This window comes from Stegostoma tigrinum, chromosome 42 (genome assembly GCF_030684315.1).
Source record: "Stegostoma tigrinum isolate sSteTig4 chromosome 42, sSteTig4.hap1, whole genome shotgun sequence".
In the NCBI taxonomy this organism is placed as follows: Eukaryota; Metazoa; Chordata; class Chondrichthyes; order Orectolobiformes; family Stegostomatidae; genus Stegostoma; species Stegostoma tigrinum.
The window spans coordinates 5,593,786-5,613,564 of NC_081395.1; the positions used below are offsets into that span (position 1 = coordinate 5,593,786).

At 52.0% G+C, this 19,779-nt stretch overlaps 1 protein-coding gene across 1 annotated transcript in view; it reads right to left on the bottom strand.

Moving 5' to 3' along the window:
- Positions 1-18,947, bottom strand: part of LOC125449282 (calpain-1 catalytic subunit-like) — a 129,098-nt gene extending 110,151 nt beyond the window's left edge. Inside the window, exon 1 of the mRNA XM_059641513.1 lies at positions 18,859-18,947. The gene's annotated coding sequence lies outside the window, so the exon portion shown is untranslated. The remainder of the gene's footprint in view (positions 1-18,858) is intronic.
- Between the last annotated feature and the right edge of the window lie 832 nt (positions 18,948-19,779).

Here is a 19,779-nt window from a genome sequence, read left to right on the forward strand (position 1 = left end):
TCCCTGTTACACTGACCCTCCATCTCCCTCTGTATTACATTCTCCCTGTTACACTGTCCCTCACTCTCCCTCTGTATTACACTCTCCCTGTTACACTGTCTCTCTCTCTGTATTACACTCTCCCTGTTACACTATCCCGCCCTCTCCATCTGTATTACACTCTCCCTGTTACACTGTCCCTCCCTCTCCCTATGTATTACACTCTCCCTGTTACACTGTCCCTCCCTCTCCCTCTGTATTACACTCTCCCTGTTACACTGTCCCTCCCTCTCCCTCTGTATTACACTCTCCCTGTTACACTGTCCCTCCCTCTCCCTCTGTATTACACACTCCCTGTTACACTGACACTCCCTCTCCCTCTGTATTACACTCTCCCTGTTACAGTGTCCCTCACTCTCCCTCTGTATTACACTCTCCCTGTTACACTGTCCCTCTCCCTCTGTATTACACTCTCCCTGTTACACTGTCCCTCCCTCTCCCTCTGTATCACACTCTCCCTGTTACACTGTCCCACCCTCTCCCTCTGTATTACACTCTCCCTGTTACACTGTTCCTCCCTCTCCCTCTGTATTACACTCTCCCTGTTGCACTGTCCCTCCCTCTCCCTCTGTTTTACACTCTCCCTGTTACACTGTCTTTCCCTCTGTATTACACTCTCCCTGTTACACTGTCCCTCCCTCTCCCTCTGTATTACACTCTCCCTGTTACACTGTCCCTCACACTCCCTCTGTATTACACTCTCCCTGTTACACTGACCCTCCCTCTCCCTCTGTATCACACTCTCCCTGTTACACTGTCCCTCACACTCCCTCTGTATTACACTCTCCCTGTTACACTGACCCTCCCTCTCCGTCTGTATCACACTCTCCATGTTACACTGTCCCTCCCTCTCCCTCTGTATAACACTCTCCCTGTTACACTGGTCCTCTCCCTCTCCCTCTATTACACTCTCCCTGTTAGTGTCCCTCCCTCTCCCTCTGTATTACACTCTCCCTGTTACACTGTCCCTCCCTCTCCCTCTGTTTTAGACTCTCCCTGTTACACTGTCCCTCCCTCTCCCTCTGTATTACACTCTCCCTGTTAGGGTCCCTCCCTCTCCCTCTGAATTACACTCTCCCTGTGACACTATCCCTCACTCTCACTCTGTATTACACTCTCCCTGTTACACTGTCCCTCTCCCTCTGTATTACACTCTCCCTGTTACACTGTCCCTCCCTCTCCTTCTGTTTTACACTCTCCCTGTTACACTGTCCCTGCCTCTCCCTCTGTATTACACTCTCCCTGTTACACTGTCCCTCCCTCTCCCTCTGTATTACACTCTCCCTGTGACACTATCCCTCACTCTCACTCTGTTTTACACTCTCCCTGTTACACTGTCCCTCTCCCTCTGTATTACACTCTCCCTGTTACACTGTCCCTCCCTCTCCCTCTGTATTACACTCTCCCTGTTAGTGTCCCTCCCTCTCCCTCTGTATTACACTCTCCCTGTTACACTATCCCTCCCTCTCCATCTGTATAACAGTCTCCCTGTTACACTGTCCCTCCCTCTCCCTCTGTATTACACTCTCCCTGTTACACTGTCCCTCCCTCTCCCTCTGTATTACACTCTCCCTGTTACACTGTCCATCCCTCTCCCTCTGTATTACACTCTGCTGTTACACTGTCCCTCACTCTCCCTCTGTATTACACTCTCCCTGTTACACTGTCCCTCTCCCTCTGTATTACACTCTCCCTGTTACACTATCCCTCCCTCTCCCTCTGTATTACACTCTCCCTGTTACACTGTCCCTCACACTCCCTCTGTATTACACTCTCCCTGTTACACTGACCCTCCCTCTCCCTCTGTATCACACTCTCCCTGTTACACTGTCCCTCCCTCTCCCTCTGTATAACACTCTCCCTGTTACACTGGTCCTCTCCCTCTCCCTCTATTACACTCTCCCTGTTAGTGTCCCTCCCTCTCCCTCTGTATTACACTCTCCCTGTTACACTATCCCTCCCTCTCCCTCTGTTTTAGACTCTCCCTGTTACACTGTCCCTCCCTCTCCCTCTGTATTACACTCTCCCTGTTAGTGTCCCTCCCTCTCCCTCTGTATTACACTCTCCCTGTGACACTATCCCTCACTCTCACTCTGTATTACACTCTCCCTGTTACACTGTCCCTCCCTCTCCTTCTGTTTTACACTCTCCCTGTTACACTGTCCCTCCCTCTCCCTCTGTATTACACTCTCCCTGTTACACTGTCCCTCCCTCTCCCTCTGTATTACACTCTCCCTGTGACACTATCCCTCACTCTCACTCTGTATTACACTCTCCCTGTTACACTGTCCCTCTCCCTCTGTATCACACTCTCCCTGTTACACTGTCCTTCACTCTCCCTCTGTATCACACTCCCCCTGTTACACTGTCCCTCCCTCTCCCTCTGAATTACACTCTCCCTGTTACACTGTCCCTCCCTCTCCCTCTGTATTACACTCTCCCTGTTACACTGTCCCTCTCCCTCTGTATTACACTCTCCCTGTTACACTGTCCCTCCCTCTCCCTCTGTATTACACTCTCTCTGTTAGTGTCCCTCCCTCTCCCTCTGTATTACACTCTCCCTGTTACACTGTCCCTCCCTCTCCCTCTGTTTTACACTCTCCCTGTTACAGTGACCCTCCCTCTCGCTCTGTATTACACTCTCCCTGTTACACTGTCCCTCCCTCTCCCTCTGTATTACACTCTCCCTGTTACAGTGACCCTCCCTCTCCCTCTGTATTACACTCTCCCTGTTACACTGTCCCTCCCTCTCCCTCTGTATTACACTCTCCCTGTTACACTGACCCTCCCTCTCCCTCTGTATTACATTCTCCCTGTTACACTGTCCCTCACTCTCCCTCTGTATTACACTCTCCCTGTTACACTGTCTCTCTCTCTGTATTACACTCTCCCTGTTACACTATCCCTCCCTCTCCATCTGTATTACACTCTCCCTGTTACACTGTCCCTCCCTCTCCCTCTGTATTACACTCTCCCTGTTACACTGTCCCTCCCTCTCCCTCTGTATTACACTCTCCCTGTTACACTGTCCATCCCTCTCCCTCTGTATTACACTCTGCTGTTACACTGTCCCTCACTCTCCCTCTGTATTACACTCTCCCTGTTACACTGTCCCTCTCCCTCTGTATTACACTCTCCCTGTTACACTGTCCCTCCCTCTCCCTCTGTATCACACTCTCCCTGTTACACTGTCCATCCCTCTCCCTCTGTATTACACTCTCCATGTTACACTGTCCCTCCCTCTCCCTCTGTATTACACTCTCCCGGTTACACTGTCCCTCCCTCTCCCTCTGTATTACACTCTCCCGGTTACACTGTCCCTCCGTCTCCCTCTGTATTACACTCTCCCTGTTACACTGTCCCTCCCTCTCCCTCTGTATTACACTCTCCATGTTACACTGTCCCTCCCTCTCCCTCTGTATTACACTCTCCCGGTTACACTGTCCCTCCGTCTCCCTCTGTATTACACTCTCCCTGTTACACTGTCCCTCCCTCTCCCTCTGTATTACACTCTCCCTGTTACACTGTCCCTCCCTCTCCCTCTGTATTACACTCTCCCTGTTACACTGTCCCTCCCTCTCCCTCTGTATTACACACTCCCTGTTACACTGACACTCCCTCTCCCTCTGTATTACACTCTCCCTGTTACAGTGTCCCTCACTCTCCCTCTGTATTACACTCTCCCTGTTACACTGTCCCTCTCCCTCTGTATTACACTCTCCCTGTTACACTGTCCCTCCCTCTCCCTCTGTATCACACTCTCCCTGTTACACTGTCCCACCCTCTCCCTCTGTATTACACTCTCCCTGTTACACTGTTCCTCCCTCTCCCTCTGTATTACACTCTCCCTGTTACACTGTCCCTCCCTCTCCCTCTGTTTTACACTCTCCCTGTTACACTGTCTTTCCCTCTGTATTACACTCTCCCTGTTACACTATCCCTCCCTCTCCCTCTGTATTACACTCTCCCTGTTACACTGTCCCTCACACTCCCTCTGTATTACACTCTCCCTGTTACACTGACCCTCCCTCTCCCTCTGTATCACACTCTCCCTGTTACACTGTCCCTCCCTCTCCCTCTGTATAACACTCTCCCTGTTACACTGGTCCTCTCCCTCTCCCTCTATTACACTCTCCCTGTTAGTGTCCCTCCCTCTCCCTCTGTATTACACTCTCCCTGTTACACTGTCCCTCCCTCTCCCTCTGTTTTAGACTCTCCCTGTTACACTGTCCCTCCCTCTCCCTCTGTATTACACTCTCCCTGTTAGTGTCCCTCCCTCTCCCTCTGTATTACACTCTCCCTGTGACACTATCCCTCACTCTCACTCTGTATTACACTCTCCCTGTTACACTGTCCCTACCTCTCCTTCTGTTTTACACTCTCCCTGTTACACTGTCCCTCCCTCTCCCTCTGTATTACACTCTCCCTGTTACACTGTCCCTCCCTCTCCCTCTGTATTACACTCTCCCTGTGACACTATCCCTCACTCTCACTCTGTATTACACTCTCCCTGTTACACTGTCCCTCTCCCTCTGTCTTACACTCTCCCTGTTACACTATCCCTCCCTCTCCCTCTGTATTACACTCTCCCTGTTAGTGTCCCTCCCTCTCCCTCTGTATTACACTCTCCCTGTTACACTGTCCCTCCCTCTCCCTCTGTTTTACACTCTCCCTGTTACAGTGACCCTCCCTCTCGCTCTGTATTACACTCTCCCTGTTACACTGTCCCTCCCTCTCCCTCTGTATTACACTCTCCCTGTTACAGTGACCCTCCCTCTCCCTCTGTATTACACTCTCCCTGTTACACTGTCCCTCCCTCTCCCTCTGTTTTACACTCTCCCTGTTACACTGTCCCTCCCTCTCCCTCTGTTTTACACTCTCCCTGTTACAGTGACCCTCCCTCTCGCTCTGTATTACACTCTCCCTGTTACACTGTCCCTCCCTCTCCCTCTGTATTACACTCTCCCTGTTACAGTGACCCTCCCTCTCCCTCTGTATTACACTCTCCCTGTTACACTGTCCCTCCCTCTCCCTCTGTATTACACTCTCCCTGTTACACTGACCCTCCCTCTCCAACTGTATTACACTCTCCCGGTTACACTGACCCTCCCTCTCCCTCTGTATTACATTCTCCCTGTTACACTGTCCCTCACTCTCCCTCTGTATTACACTCTCCCTGTTACACTGTCTCTCTCTCTGTATTACACTCTCCCTGTTACACTATCCCTCCCTCTCCATCTGTATTACACTCTCCCTGTTACACTGTCCCTCCCTCTCCCTCTGTATTACACTCTCCCTGTTACACTGTCCCTCCCTCTCCCTCTGTATTACACTCTCCCTGTTACACTGTCCATCCCTCTCCCTCTGTATTACACTCTGCTGTTACACTGTCCCACACTCTCCCTCTGTATTACACTCTCCCTGTTACACTGTCCCTCTCCCTCTGTATTACACTCTCCCTGTTACACTGTCCCTCCCTCTCCCTCTGTATCACACTCTCCCTGTTACACTGTCCTTCACTCTCCCTCTGTATCACACTCCCCCTGTTACACTGTCCCTCCCTCTCCCTCTGAATTACACTCTCCCTGTTACACTGTCCCTCCCTCTCCCTCTGTATTACACTCTCCCTGTTACACTGTCCCTCCCTCTCCTTCTGTATTACATTCTCCCTGTTACACTGTCCCTCCCTCTCCCTCTGTATTACACTCTCCCTGTTACACTGTCCCTCCCTCTCCCTCTGTATTACACTCTCCCTGTTACACTGTCCCTCCCTCTCCCTCTGTATTACACTCTCCCTGTTGCACTGTCCCTCTCCCTCTGTATTACACTCTCCCTGTTACACTGTCCCTCCCTCTCCCTCTGTATTACACTCTCCCTGTTACACTGTCCCTCCCTCTCCCTCTGTATTACACTCTCCCTGTTACACTGTCCCTCCCTCTCCCTCTGTATTACACTCTCCCTGTTACACTGACACTCCCTCTCCCTCTGTATTACACTCTCCCTGTTACACGGACCCTCCCTCTCCCTCTGTATTACACTCTCCCTGTTACACTGACCCTCCCTCTCCCTCTGTATTACACTCTCCCTGTTACACTGACCCTCCCTCTCCCTCTGTATTACACTCTCCCTGTTACACTGACCCTCCCTCTCCCACTGTATCACACTCTCCCTGTTACACTGTCCCTCCCTCTCCCTCTGTATAACACTCTCCCTGTTACACTGGTCCTCTCCCTCTCCCTCTATTACACTCTCCCTGTTACACTGACCCTCCCTCTCCCTCTGTATTACACTCTCCCTGTTACACTGTCCCTCTCCCTCTCCCTCTGTATTACACTCTCCCTGTTACACTGTCCCTCCCTCTCCCTCTGTTTTACACTCTCCCTGTTACACTGTCCCTCCCTCTCCCTCTGTATTACACTCTCCCTGTTAGTGTCCCTCCGTCTCCCTCTGTATTACACTCTCCCTGTTACACTATCCCTCACTCTCCCTCTGTATTACACTCTCCCTGTTACACAGTCCCTCTCCCTCTGTATTACACTCTCCCTGTTACACTGTCCCTCCCTCTCCCTCTGTTTTACAATCTCCCTGTTACACTGTACCTCCCTCTCCCTCTGTATCACACTCTCCCTGTAACACTGGTCCTCTCCCTCTCCCTCTGTATTACACTCTCCCTGTTACACTGACCCTCCCTCTCCCTCTGTATTACACTCTCCCTGTTACACTGTCCCTCCCTCTCTCTCTGTATTACACTCTCCCTGTTACACTGTCCCTCCCTCTCCCTCTGTATTACACTCTCCCTGTTACACTGTCCCTCCCTCTCCCTCTGTATTACACTCTCCTTGTTACCCTGTCCCTCCCTCTCCCTCTGTATTACACTCTCCCTGTTACACTGTCCCTCCCTCTCCATTACACTCTTCCTGTTACACTGTCACTCCCTCTCCCTCTGTATTACACTCTCCCTGTTACACTGTCCCTCCCTCTCCCTCTGTATTACACTCTCCCTGTTACACTGACCCTCCGTCTCCCTCTGTATTACACTCTCCCTGTTACACAGTCCCTCTCCCTCTGTATTACACTCTCCCTGTTACACTGTCCCTCCCTCTCCCTCTGTTTTTCACTCTCCCTGTTACACTGTACCTCCCTCTCCCTCTGTATCACACTCTCCCTGTTACACTGTCCCTCCCTCTCCCTCTGTATTACACTCTCCCTGTAACACTGGTCCTCTCCCTCTCCCTCTGTATTACACTCTCCCTGTTACACTGACCCTCCCTCTCCCTCTGTATTACACTCTCCCTGTTACACTGTCCCTCCCTCTCTCTCTGTATTACACTCTCCATGTTACACTGTCCTCCCTCTCCCTCTGTATTACACTCTCCCTGTTACACTGTCCCTCCCTCTCCCTCTGTATTACACTCTCCCTGTTACACTGACCCTCCGTCTCCCTCTGTATTACACTCTCCCTGTTACACTGTCCCTCCCTCTACCTCTGTATTACACTCTCCCTGTTACACTGACCCTCCCTCTCCCTCTGTATTACACTCTCCCTGTTACAGTGTCCCTCACTCTCCCTCTGTATTACACTCTCCCTGTTACACTGTCCCTCTCCCTCTGTATTACACTCTCCCTGTTACACTGACCCTCCCTCTCCCTCTGTATCACACTCTCCCTGTTACACTGTCCCTCCCTCTCCCTCTGTATTACACTCTCCCTGTTACACTGTCCCTACCTCTCCCTCTGTATTACACTCTCCCTGTTACACTGTCCCTCCCTCTCCCTCTGTTTTACACTCTACCTGTTACACTGTCTTTCCCTCTGTATTACACTCTCCCTGTTACACTGTCCCTCCCTCTGTATTACACTCTCCCTGTTACACTGTCCCTCACACTCCCTCTGTATTACACTCTCCCTGTTACACTGACCCTCCCTCTCCCTCTGTATCACACTCTCCCTGTTACACTGACCCTCCCTCTCCCTCTGTATTACACTCTCCCTGTTACACTGTCCCTCTCCCTCTCCCTCTGTATTACACTCTCCCTGTTAGTGTCCCTCCCTCTCCCTCTGTATTACACTCTCCCTGTTACACTGTCCCTCCCTCTCCCTCTGTTTTAGACTCTCCCTGTTACACTGTCCCTCCCTCTCCCTCTGTATTGCACTCTCCCTGTTAGTGTCCCTCCCTCTCCCTCTGTATTACACTCTCCCTGTTACACTATCCCTCACTCTCACTCTGTATTACACTCTCCCTGTTACACTGTCCCTCTCCCTCTGTATTACACTCTCCCTGTTACACTGTCCCTCCCTCTCCTTCTGTTTTACACTCTCCCTGTTACACTGTCCCTCCCTCTCCCTCTGTATTACACTCTCCCTGTTACACTGTCTCTCTCTCTGTATTACACTCTCCCTGTTACACTATCCCTCCCTCTCCCTCTGTATTACACTCTCCTTGTTACACTGTCCCTCTCTCTCCCTCTGTATTACACTCTCCCTGTTACACTGTCCCTCCCTCTCCCTCTGTATTACACTCTGCTGTTACACTGTCCCTCACTCTCCCTGTTTTACACTCTCCCTGTTACACTGTCCCTCTCCCTCTGTATTACACTCTCCCTGTTACACTGTCCCTCCCTCTCGCTCTGTATTACACTCTCCATGTTACACTGTCCTCCCTCTCCCTCTGTATTAGACTCTCCCTGTTACACTGTCCCTCCCTCTCCCTCTGTATTACACTCTCCCTGTTACACTGTCCCTCCCTCTCCCTCTGTATTACACTCTCCCTGTTGCACTGTCCCTCCCTCTCCCTCTGTATTACACTCTCCCTCCCTCTCCCTCTGTATTACACTCTCCCTGTTACACTGTCCCTCCCTCTCCCTCTGTATTACACTCTCCCTGTTACACTGTCCCTCCCTCTCCCTCTGTATTACACTCTCCCTGTTACACTGACACTCCCTCTCCCTCTGTATTACACTCTCCCTGTTACACTGACCCTCCCTCTCCCTCTGTATTACACTCTCCCTGTTACACTGACCCTCCCTCTCCCTCTGTATTACACTCTCCCTGTTACACTGACCCTCCCTCTCCCTCTGTATTACACTCTCCCTGTTACACTGACCCTCCCTCTCCCACTGTATCACACTCTCCCTGTTACACTGTCCCTCCCTCTCCCTCTGTATAACACTCTCCCTGTTACACTGGTCCTCTCCCTCTCCCTCTATTACACTGTCCCTGTTACAGTGTCCCTCACTCTCCCTCTGTATTACACTCTCCCTGTTACACTGTCCCTCTCCCTCTGTCTTACACTGTCCCTGTTACACTGTCCCTCCCTCTCCCTCTGTATCACACTCTCCCTGTTACACTGTCCCTCCCTCTCCCTCTGTATTACACTCTCCCTGTTACACTGTCCCTCCCTCTCCCTCTGTATTACACTCTCCGTTACACTGTCCCTCCCTCTCCCTCTGTTTTACACTCTCCCTGTTACACTGTCTTTCCCTCTGTATTACACTCTCCCTGTTACACTGTCCCTCCCTCTCCCTCTGTATTACACTCTCCCTGTTACACTGTCCCTCACACTCCCTCTGTATTCCACTCTCCCTGTTACAGTGACCCTCCCTCTCCCTCTGTATCACACTCTCCCTGTTACACTGTCCCTCCCTCTCCCTCTGTATAACACTCTCCCTGTTACACTGGTCCTCTCCCTCTCCCTCTATTACACTCTCCCTGTTACACTGACCCTCCCTCTCCCTCTTACACTGACCCTCCCTCTCCCTCTGTATTACACTCTCCCTGTTACACTGTCCCTCTCCCTCTGTATTACACTCTCCCTGTTACACTGACCCTCCCTCTCCCTCTGTATTACACTCTCCCTGTTACACTGACCCTCCCTCTCCCTCTGTATTACACTCTCCCTGTTACACTGACCCTCCCTCTCCCTCTGTATTACACTCTCCCTGTTACACTGACCCTCCCTCTCCCTCTGTATTACACTCTCCCTGTTACACTGACCCTCCCTCTCCCTCTGTATTACACTCTCCCTGTTACACTGACCCTCCCTCTCCCTCTGTATTACACTCTCCCTGTTACACTGACCCTCCCTCTCCCTCTGTATTACACTCTCCCTGTTACACTGACCCTCCCTCTCCCTCTGTATTACACTCTCCCTGTTACACTGACCCTCCCTCTCCCTCTGTATTACACTCTCCCTGTTACACTGACCCTCCCACTCCCTGTTACACTGTCCCTCCCTCTCCCTCTGTATTACACTCTCCCTGTTACACTGTCCCTCCCTCTCCCTCTGTATTACACTCTCCCTGTTACACTGACCCTCCCTCTCCCTCTTACACTGACCCTCCCTCTCCCTCTGTATTACACTCTCCCTGTTACACTGTCCCTCCCTCTCCCTCTGTATTACACTCTCCCTGTTACACTGTCCCTCTCCCTCTGTATTACACTCTCCGTTACACTGACCCTCCCTCTCCCTCTGTATTACACTCTCCCTGTTACACTGACCCTCCCTCTCCCTCTGTATTACACTCTCCCTGTTACACTGACCCTCCCTCTCCCTCTGTATTACACTCTCCCTGTTACACTGACCCTCCCTCTCCCTCTGTATTACACTCTCCCTGTTACACTGACCCTCCCTCTCCCTCTGTATTACACTCTCCCTGTTACACTGTCCCTCCCTCTCCCTCTGTATTACACTCTCCCTGTTACACTGACCCTCCCTCTCCCTCTGTATTACACTCTCCGTTACACTGACCCTCCCTCTCCCTGTTACACTGTCCCTCCCTCTCCCTCTGTATTACACTCTCCCTGTTACACTGTCCCTCCCTCTCCCTCTGTATTACACTCTCCCTGTTACACTGACCCTCCCTCTCCCTCTTACACTGACCCTCCCTCTCCCTCTGTATTACACTCTCCCTGTTACACTGTCCCTCCCTCTCCCTCTGTATTACACTCTCCCTGTTACACTGTCCCTCTCCCTGTATTACACTCTCCCTGTTACACTGACCCTCCCTCTCCCTCTGTATTACACTCTCCCTGTTACACTGACCCTCCCTCTCCCTCTGTATTACACTCTCCCGGTTACACTGTCCCTCCGTCTCCCTCTGTCCTCCACTCTCCCTGTTACACTGTCCCTCCCTCTCCCTCTGTATTACACTCTCCCTGTTACACTGTCCCTCCCTCTCCCTCTGTATTACACTCTCCCTGTTACACTGTCCCTCCATCTCCCTCTGTATTACACACTCCCTGTTACACTGTCCCTCCCTCTCCCTCTGTATTACACTCTCCCTGTTACACTGTCCCTCTCCCTCTGTATTACACTCTCCCTGTTACACTGTCCCTCCCTCTCCCTCTGTATTACACTCTCCCTGTTACACTGTCCATCCCTCTCCCTCTGTATTACACTCTGCTGTTACACTGTCCCTCACTCTCCCTCTGTATTACACTCTCCCTGTTACACTGTCCCTCTCCCTCTGTATTACACTCTCCCTGTTACACTGTCCCTCCCTCTCCCTCTGTATCACACTCTCCCTGTTACACTGTCCATCCCTCTCCCTCTGTATTACACTCTCCCTGTTACACTGTCCCTCCCTCTCCCTCTGTATTACACTCTCCCTGTTACACTGTCCCTCCCTCTCCCTCTGTATTACACACTCCCTGTTACACTGACACTCCCTCTCCCTCTGTATTACACTCTCCCTGTTACAGTGTCCCTCACTCTCCCTCTGTATTACACTCTCCCTGTTACACTGTCCCTCTCCCTCTGTATTACACTCTCCCTGTTACACTGTCCCTCCCTCTCCCTCTGTATCACACTCTCCCTGTTACACTGTCCCACCCTCTCCCTCTGTATTACACTCTCCCTGTTACACTGTTCCTCCCTCTCCCTCTGTTTTACACTCTCCCTGTTACACTGTCCCTCCCTCTCCCTCTGTTTTACACTCTCCCTGTTACACTGTCTTTCCCTCTGTATTACACTCTCCCTGTTACACTATCCCTCCCTCTCCCTCTGTATTACACTCTCCCTGTTACACTGTCCCTCACACTCCCTCTGTATTACACTCTCCCTGTTACACTGACCCTCCCTCTCCCTCTGTATCACACTCTCCCTGTTACACTGTCCCTCCCTCTCCCTCTGTATAACACTCTCCCTGTTACACTGGTCCTCTCCCTCTCCCTCTATTACACTCTCCCTGTTAGTGTCCCTCCCTCTCCCTCTGTATTACACTCTCCCTGTTACACTGTCCCTCCCTCTCCCTCTGTTTTAGACTCTCCCTGTTACACTGTCCCTCCCTCTCCCTCTGTATTACACTCTCCCTGTTAGTGTCCCTCCCTCTCCCTCTGTATTACACTCTCCCTGTGACACTATCCCTCACTCTCACTCTGTATTACACTCTCCCTGTTACACTGTCCCTCCCTCTCCTTCTGTTTTACACTCTCCCTGTTACACTGTCCCTCCCTCTCCCTCTGTATTACACTCTCCCTGTTACACTGTCCCTCCCTCTCCCTCTGTATTACACTCTCCCTGTGACACTATCCCTCACTCTCACTCTGTATTACACTCTCCCTGTTACACTGTCCCTCTCCCTCTGTCTTACACTCTCCCTGTTACACTATCCCTCCCTCTCCCTCTGTATTACACTCTCCCTGTTAGTGTCCCTCCCTCTCCCTCTGTATTACACTCTCCCTGTTACACTGTCCCTCCCTCTCCCTCTGTTTTAAACTCTCCCTGTTACAGTGACCCTCCCTCTCGCTCTGTATTACACTCTCCCTGTTACACTGTCCCTCCCTCTCCCTCTGTATTACACTCTCCCTGTTACAGTGACCCTCCCTCTCCCTCTGTATTACACTCTCCCTGTTACACTGTCCCTCCCTCTCCCTCTGTATTACACTCTCCCGGTTACACTGACCCTCCCTCTCCCTCTGTATTACATTCTCCCTGTTACACTGTCCCTCCCTCTCCCTCTGTATTACACTCTCCCTGTTACACTGTCTCTCCCTCTGTATTACACTCTCCCTGTTACACTGTCCCTCCCTCTCCCTCTGTATTACACTCTCCCTGTTACACTGTCCATCCCTCTCCCTCTGTATTACACTCTGCTGTTACACTGTCCCTCACTCTCCCTCTGTATTACACTCTCCCTGTTACACTGTCCCTCTCCCTCTGTATTACACTCTCCCTGTTACACTGTCCCTCCCTCTCCCTCTGTATCACACTCTCCCTGTTACACTGTCCTTCACTCTCCCTCTGTATCACACTCCCCCTGTTACACTGTCCCTCCCTCTCCCTCTGAATTACACTCTCCCTGTTACACTGTCCCTCCCTCTCCCTCTGTATTACACTCTCCCTGTTACACTGTCCCTCCCTCTCCTTCTGTATTACATTCTCCCTGTTACACTGTCCCTCCCTCTCCCTCTGTATTACACTCTCCCTGTTACACTGTCCCTTCCTCTCCCTCTGTATTACACTCTCCCTGTTACACTGTCCCTCTCCCTCTGTATTACACTCTCCCTGTTACACTGTCCCTCCCTCTCCCTCTGTATTACACTCTCCCTGTTACACTGTCCCTCCCTCTCCCTCTGTATTACACTCTCCCTGTTACACTGTCCCTCCCTCTCCCTCTGTATTACACTCTCCCTGTTACACTGACACTCCCTCTCCCTCTGTATTACACTCTCCCTGTTACACGGACCCTCCCTCTCCCTCTGTATTACACTCTCCCTGTTACACTGACCCTCCCTCTCCCTCTGTATTACACTCTCCCTGTTACACTGACCCTCCCTCTCCCTCTGTATTATACTCTCCCTGTTACACTGACCCTCCCTCTCCCACTGTATCACACTCTCCCTGTTACACTGTCCCTCCCTCTCCCTCTGTATTACACTCTCCCTGTTACACTGACCCTCCCTCTCCCACTGTATCACACTCTCCCTGTTACACTGTCCCTCCCTCTCCCTCTGTATAACACTCTCCCTGTTACACTGGTCCTCTCCCTCTCCCTCTATTACACTCTCCCTGTTACACTGACCCTCCCTCTCCCTCTGTATTACACTCTCCCTGTTACACTGTCCCTCTCCCTCTCCCTCTGTATTACACTCTCCCTGTTACACTGTCCCTCCCTCTCCCTCTGTTTTACACTCTCCCTGTTACACTGTCCCTCCCTCTCCCTCTGTATTACACTCTCCCTGTTAGTGTCCCTCCGTCTCCCTCTGTATTACACTCTCCCTGTTACACTGTCCCTCCCTCTCCCTCTGTATTACACTCTCCCTGTTACACTGTCCCTCCCTCTCCCTCTGTATTACACTCTCCTTGTTACCCTGTCCCTCCCTCTCCCTCTGTATTACACTCTCCCTGTTACACTGTCCCTCCCTCTCCCTCTGTATTACACTCTTCCTGTTACACTGTCACTCCCTCTCCCTCTGTATTACACTCTCCCTGTTACACTGTCCCTCGCTCTCCCTCTGTATTACACTCTCCCTGTTACACTGACCCTCCCTCTCCCTCTGTATTACACTCTCCCTGTTACACTGTCCCTCCCTCTCCCTCTGTTTTTCACTCTCCCTGTTACACTGTACCTCCCTCTCCCTCTGTATCACACTCTCCCTGTTACACTGTCCCTCCCTCTCCCTCTGTATTACACTCTCCCTGTAACACTGGTCCTCTCCCTCTCCCTCTGTATTACACTCTCCCTGTTACACTGACCCTCCCTCTCCCTCTGTATTACACTCTCCCTGTTACACTGTCCCTCCCTCTCTCTCTGTATTACACTCTCCATGTTACACTGTCCTCCCTCTCCCTCTGTATTACACTCTCCCTGTTACACTGTCCCTCCCTCTCCCTCTGTATTACACTCTCCCTGTTACACTGACCCTCCGTCTCCCTCTGTATTACACTCTCCCTGTTACACTGTCCCTCCCTCTACCTCTGTATTACACTCTCCCTGTTACACTGACCCTCCCTCTCCCTCTGTATTACACTCTCCCTGTTACTGTGTCCCTCACTCTCCCTCTGTATTACACTCTCCCTGTTACACTGTCCCTCTCCCTCTGTATTACACTCTCCCTGTTACACTGTCCCTACCCTCTCCCTCTGTATCACACTCTCCCTGTTACACTGTCCCTCCCTCTCCCTCTGTATTACACTCTCCCTGTTACACTGTCCCTACCTCTCCCTCTGTATTACACTCTCCCTGTTACACTGTCCCTCCCTCTCCCTCTGTTTTACACTCTACCTGTTACACTGTCTTTCCCTCTGTATTACACTCTCCCTGTTACACTGTCCCTCCCTCTCCCTCTGTATTACACTCTCCCTGTTACACTGTCCCTCACACTCCCTCTGTATTACACTCTCCCTGTTACACTGACCCTCCCTCTCCCTCTGTATCACACTCTCCCTGTTACACTGACCCTCCCTCTCCCTCTGTATTACACTCTCCCTGTTACACTGTCCCTCTCCCTCTCCCTCTGTATTACACTCTCCCTGTTAGTGTCCCTCCCTCTCCCTCTGTATTACACTCTCCCTGTTACACTGTCCCTCCCTCTCCCTCTGTTTTAGACTCTCCCTGTTACACTGTCCCTCCCTCTCCCTCTGTATTGCACTCTCCCTGTTAGTGTCCCTCCCTCTCCCTCTGTATTACACTCTCCCTGTTACACTGTCCCTCCCTCTCCTTCTGTTTTACACTCTCCCTGTTACACTGTCCCTCCCTCTCCCTCTGTATTACACTCTCCCTGTTACACTGTCCCTCCCTCTCCCTCTGTATTACACTCTCCCTGTTACACTGTCTCTCTCTCTGCATTACACTCTCCCTGTTACACTATCCCTCCCTCTCCCTCTGTATTACACTCTCCTTGTTACACTGTCCCTCTCTCTCCCTCTGTATTACACTCTCCCTGTTACACTGTCCCTCTCTCTCCCTCTGTATTACACTCTCCCTGTTACACTGTCCCTCCCTCTCCCTCTGTATTACACTCTGCTGTTACACTGTCCCTCACTCTCCCTCTGTTTTACACTCTCCCTGTTACACTGTCCCTCTCCCTCTGTATTACACTCTCCCTGTTACACTGTCCCTCCCTCTCGCTCTGTATTACACTCTCCATGTTACACTGTCCTCCCTCTCCCTCTGTATTAGACTCTCCCTGTTACACTGTCCCTCCCTCTCCCTCTGTATTACACTCTCCCTGTTACACTGTCCCTCCCTCTCCCTCTGTATTACACTCTCCCTGTTGCACTGTCCCTCCCTCTCCCTCTGTATTACACTCTCCCTCCCTCTCCCTCTGTATTACACTCTCCCTGTTACACTGTCCCTCCCTCTCCCTCTGTATTACACTCTCCCTGTTACACTGTCCCTCCCTCTCCCTCTGTATTACACTCTCCCTGTTACACTGACACTCCCTCTCCCTCTGTATTACACTCTCCCTGTTACACTGACCCTCCCTCTCCCTCTGTATTACACTCTCCCTGTTACACTGACCCTCCCTCTCCCTCTGTATTACACTCTCCCTGTTACACTGACCCTCCCTCTCCCTCTGTATTACACTCTCCCTGTTACACTGACCCTCCCTCTCCCTCTGTATTACACTCTCCCTGTTACACTGACCCTCCCTCTCCCTCTGTATTACACTCTCCCTGTTACACTGACCCTCCCTCTCCCACTGTATCACACTCTCCCTGTTACACTGTCCCTCCCTCTCCCTCTGTATAACACTCTCCCTGTTACACTGGTCCTCTCCCTCTCCCTCTATTACACTGTCCCTGTTACAGTGTCCCTCACTCTCCCTCTGTATTACACTCTCCCTGTTACACTGTCCCTCTCCCTCTGTCTTACACTGTCCCTGTTACACTGTCCCTCCCTCTCCCTCTGTATCACACTCTCCCTGTTACACTGTCCCTCCCTCTCCCTCTGTATTACACTCTCCCTGTTACACTGTCCCTCCCTCTCCCTCTGTATTACACTCTCCCTGTTACACTGTCTTTCCCTCTGTATTACACTCTCCCTGTTACACTGTCCCTCCCTCTCCCTCTGTATTACACTCTCCCTGTTACACTGTCCCTCACACTCCCTCTGTATTCCACTCTCCCTGTTACAGTGACCCTCCCTCTCCCTCTGTATCACACTCTCCCTGTTACACTGTCCCTCCCTCTCCCTCTGTATAACACTCTCCCTGTTACACTGGTCCTCTCCCTCTCCCTCTATTACACTCTCCCTGTTACACTGACCCTCCCTCTCCCTCTTACACTGACCCTCCCTCTCCCTCTGTATTACACTCTCCCTGTTACACTGTCCCTCTCCCTCTGTATTACACTCTCCCTGTTACACTGACCCTCCCTCTCCCTCTGTATTACACTCTCCCTGTTACACTGACCCTCCCTCTCCCTCTGTATTACACTCTCCCTGTTACACTGACCCTCCCTCTCCCTCTGTATTACACTCTCCCTGTTACACTGACCCTCCCTCTCCCTCTGTATTACACTCTCCCTGTTACACTGACCCTCCCTCTCCCTCTGTATTACACTCTCCCTGTTACACTGACCCTCCCTCTCCCTCTGTATTACACTCTCCCTGTTACACTGACCCTCCCTCTCCCTCTGTATTACACTCTCCCTGTTACACTGACCCTCCCTCTCCCTCTGTATTACACTCTCCCTGTTACACTGACCCTCCCTCTCCCTCTGTATTACACTCTCCCTGTTACACTGACCCTCCCTCTCCCTCTGTATTACACTCTCCCTGTTACACTGACCCTCCCTCTCCCTCTGTATTACACTCTCCCTGTTACACTGACCCTCCCACTCCCTGTTACACTGTCCCTCCCTCTCCCTCTGTATTACACTCTCCCTGTTACACTGTCCCTCCCTCTCCCTCTGTATTACACTCTCCCTGTTACACTGACCCTCCCTCTCCCTCTTACACTGACCCTCCCTCTCCCTCTGTATTACACTCTCCCTGTTACACTGTCCCTCCCTCTCCCTCTGTATTACACTCTCCCTGTTACACTGTCCCTCTCCCTCTGTATTACACTCTCCGTTACACTGACCCTCCCTCTCCCTCTGTATTACACTCTCCCTGTTACACTGACCCTCCCTCTCCCTCTGTATTACACTCTCCCTGTTACACTGACCCTCCCTCTCCCTCTGTATTACACTCTCCCTGTTACACTGACCCTCCCTCTCCCTCTGTATTACACTCTCCCTGTTACACTGTCCCTCCCTCTCCCTCTGTATTACACTCTCCCTGTTACACTGACCCTCCCTCTCCCTCTGTATTACACTCTCCGTTACACTGACCCTCCCTCTCCCTGTTACACTGTCCCTCCCTCTCCCTCTGTATTACACTCTCCCTGTTACACTGTCCCTCCCTCTCCCTCTGTATTACACTCTCCCTGTTACACTGACCCTCCCTCTCCCTCTTACACTGACCCTCCCTCTCCCTCTGTATTACACTCTCCCTGTTACACTGTCCCTCCCTCTCCCTGTGTATTACACTCTCCCTGTTACACTGTCCCTCTCCCTGTATTACACTCTCCCTGTTACACTGACCCTCCCTCTCCCTCTGTATTACACTCTCCCTGTTACACTGACCCTTCCTCTCCCTCTGTATTACACTCTCCCTGTTACACTGACCCTCCCTCTCCCTCTGTATTACACTCTCCCTGTTACACTGACCCTCCCTCTCCCTCTGTATTACACTCTCCCTGTTACACTGACCCTCCCTCTCCCTCTGTATTACACTCTCCCTGTTACACTGACCCTCCCTCTCCCTCTGTATTACACTCTCCCTGTTACACTGACCCCCTGTCCGTCCCCGATGATCCCATTATGGTACTCACCGGTTCGGGCAGCTCGCTCCTGATGCCTCTCGATCTCGGGCCGCATTCCTCCGGAGCGCGCCTCCGCCACTCCCTGTCGCGACGGGCACGCGCACTGCGCAATGCATCGTGCGCGTTCTCGGCCGGGTCCAGCTCAGGGCTGGTTCTGCCCAAGTACCGGGGAGCAGAGACGGGAGAGACACACAGAGCAGCACCCCCTGGTGCCGTCTGTACCTCGCCCTCTGTCAGTCCAGTTCACCAGCTCGTTAGGTCCACAGCTATCTTTAATTTAGTCACTGAGCCCAGCATGTTGGCAAGGCTTGGTATAATTTTTAACCCCTTTCCACCCCAGTACCCTCTGGAGTATTGGCACTGCACACTGTCAGAGGGTCAGTGCTGAGGGAGCGGGCACTGTCAGAGGGTCAGTGCTGAGGGAGCGGGCACTGTCAGAGGGTCAATGCTGAGGGAGTGGGCACTGTCGGATGGTCAGTGCTGAGGGAGTGGGCACTGTCAGACGGTCAGTGCTGAAGGAGCAGACACTGTCGGAGGGTCAGTGCTGAAGGACCAGACACTGTCGGAGGGTCAGTGCTGAGGGAGCGGGCACTGTTAGAGGGTCAGTGCTGAGGGAGTGGGCACTGTCGGAGGGTCAGTGCTGAGGGAGGGGGCACTGTCGGAGGGTCAGTGCTGAGGGAGCGGGCACTGTTGGAGGGTCAGTGCTGAGGGAGGGGGCACTGTCGGAGGGTCAGTGCTGAGGGAGCGGGCACTGTTGGAGGGTCATTCCCACACTGTTGGCTGTGGGATCTTGCTGTTTGTAAACTGGCTGCTGCATTTCTAAACATTGCAAAGGAACATGTGTTTCAGCGAGTGTGCCTTGTGTGAAATGTGGTGAAAGTTGTGAATTCCGCCTCAGTTGTTGGAAAACGCCGATTGCTGGAAGAGATT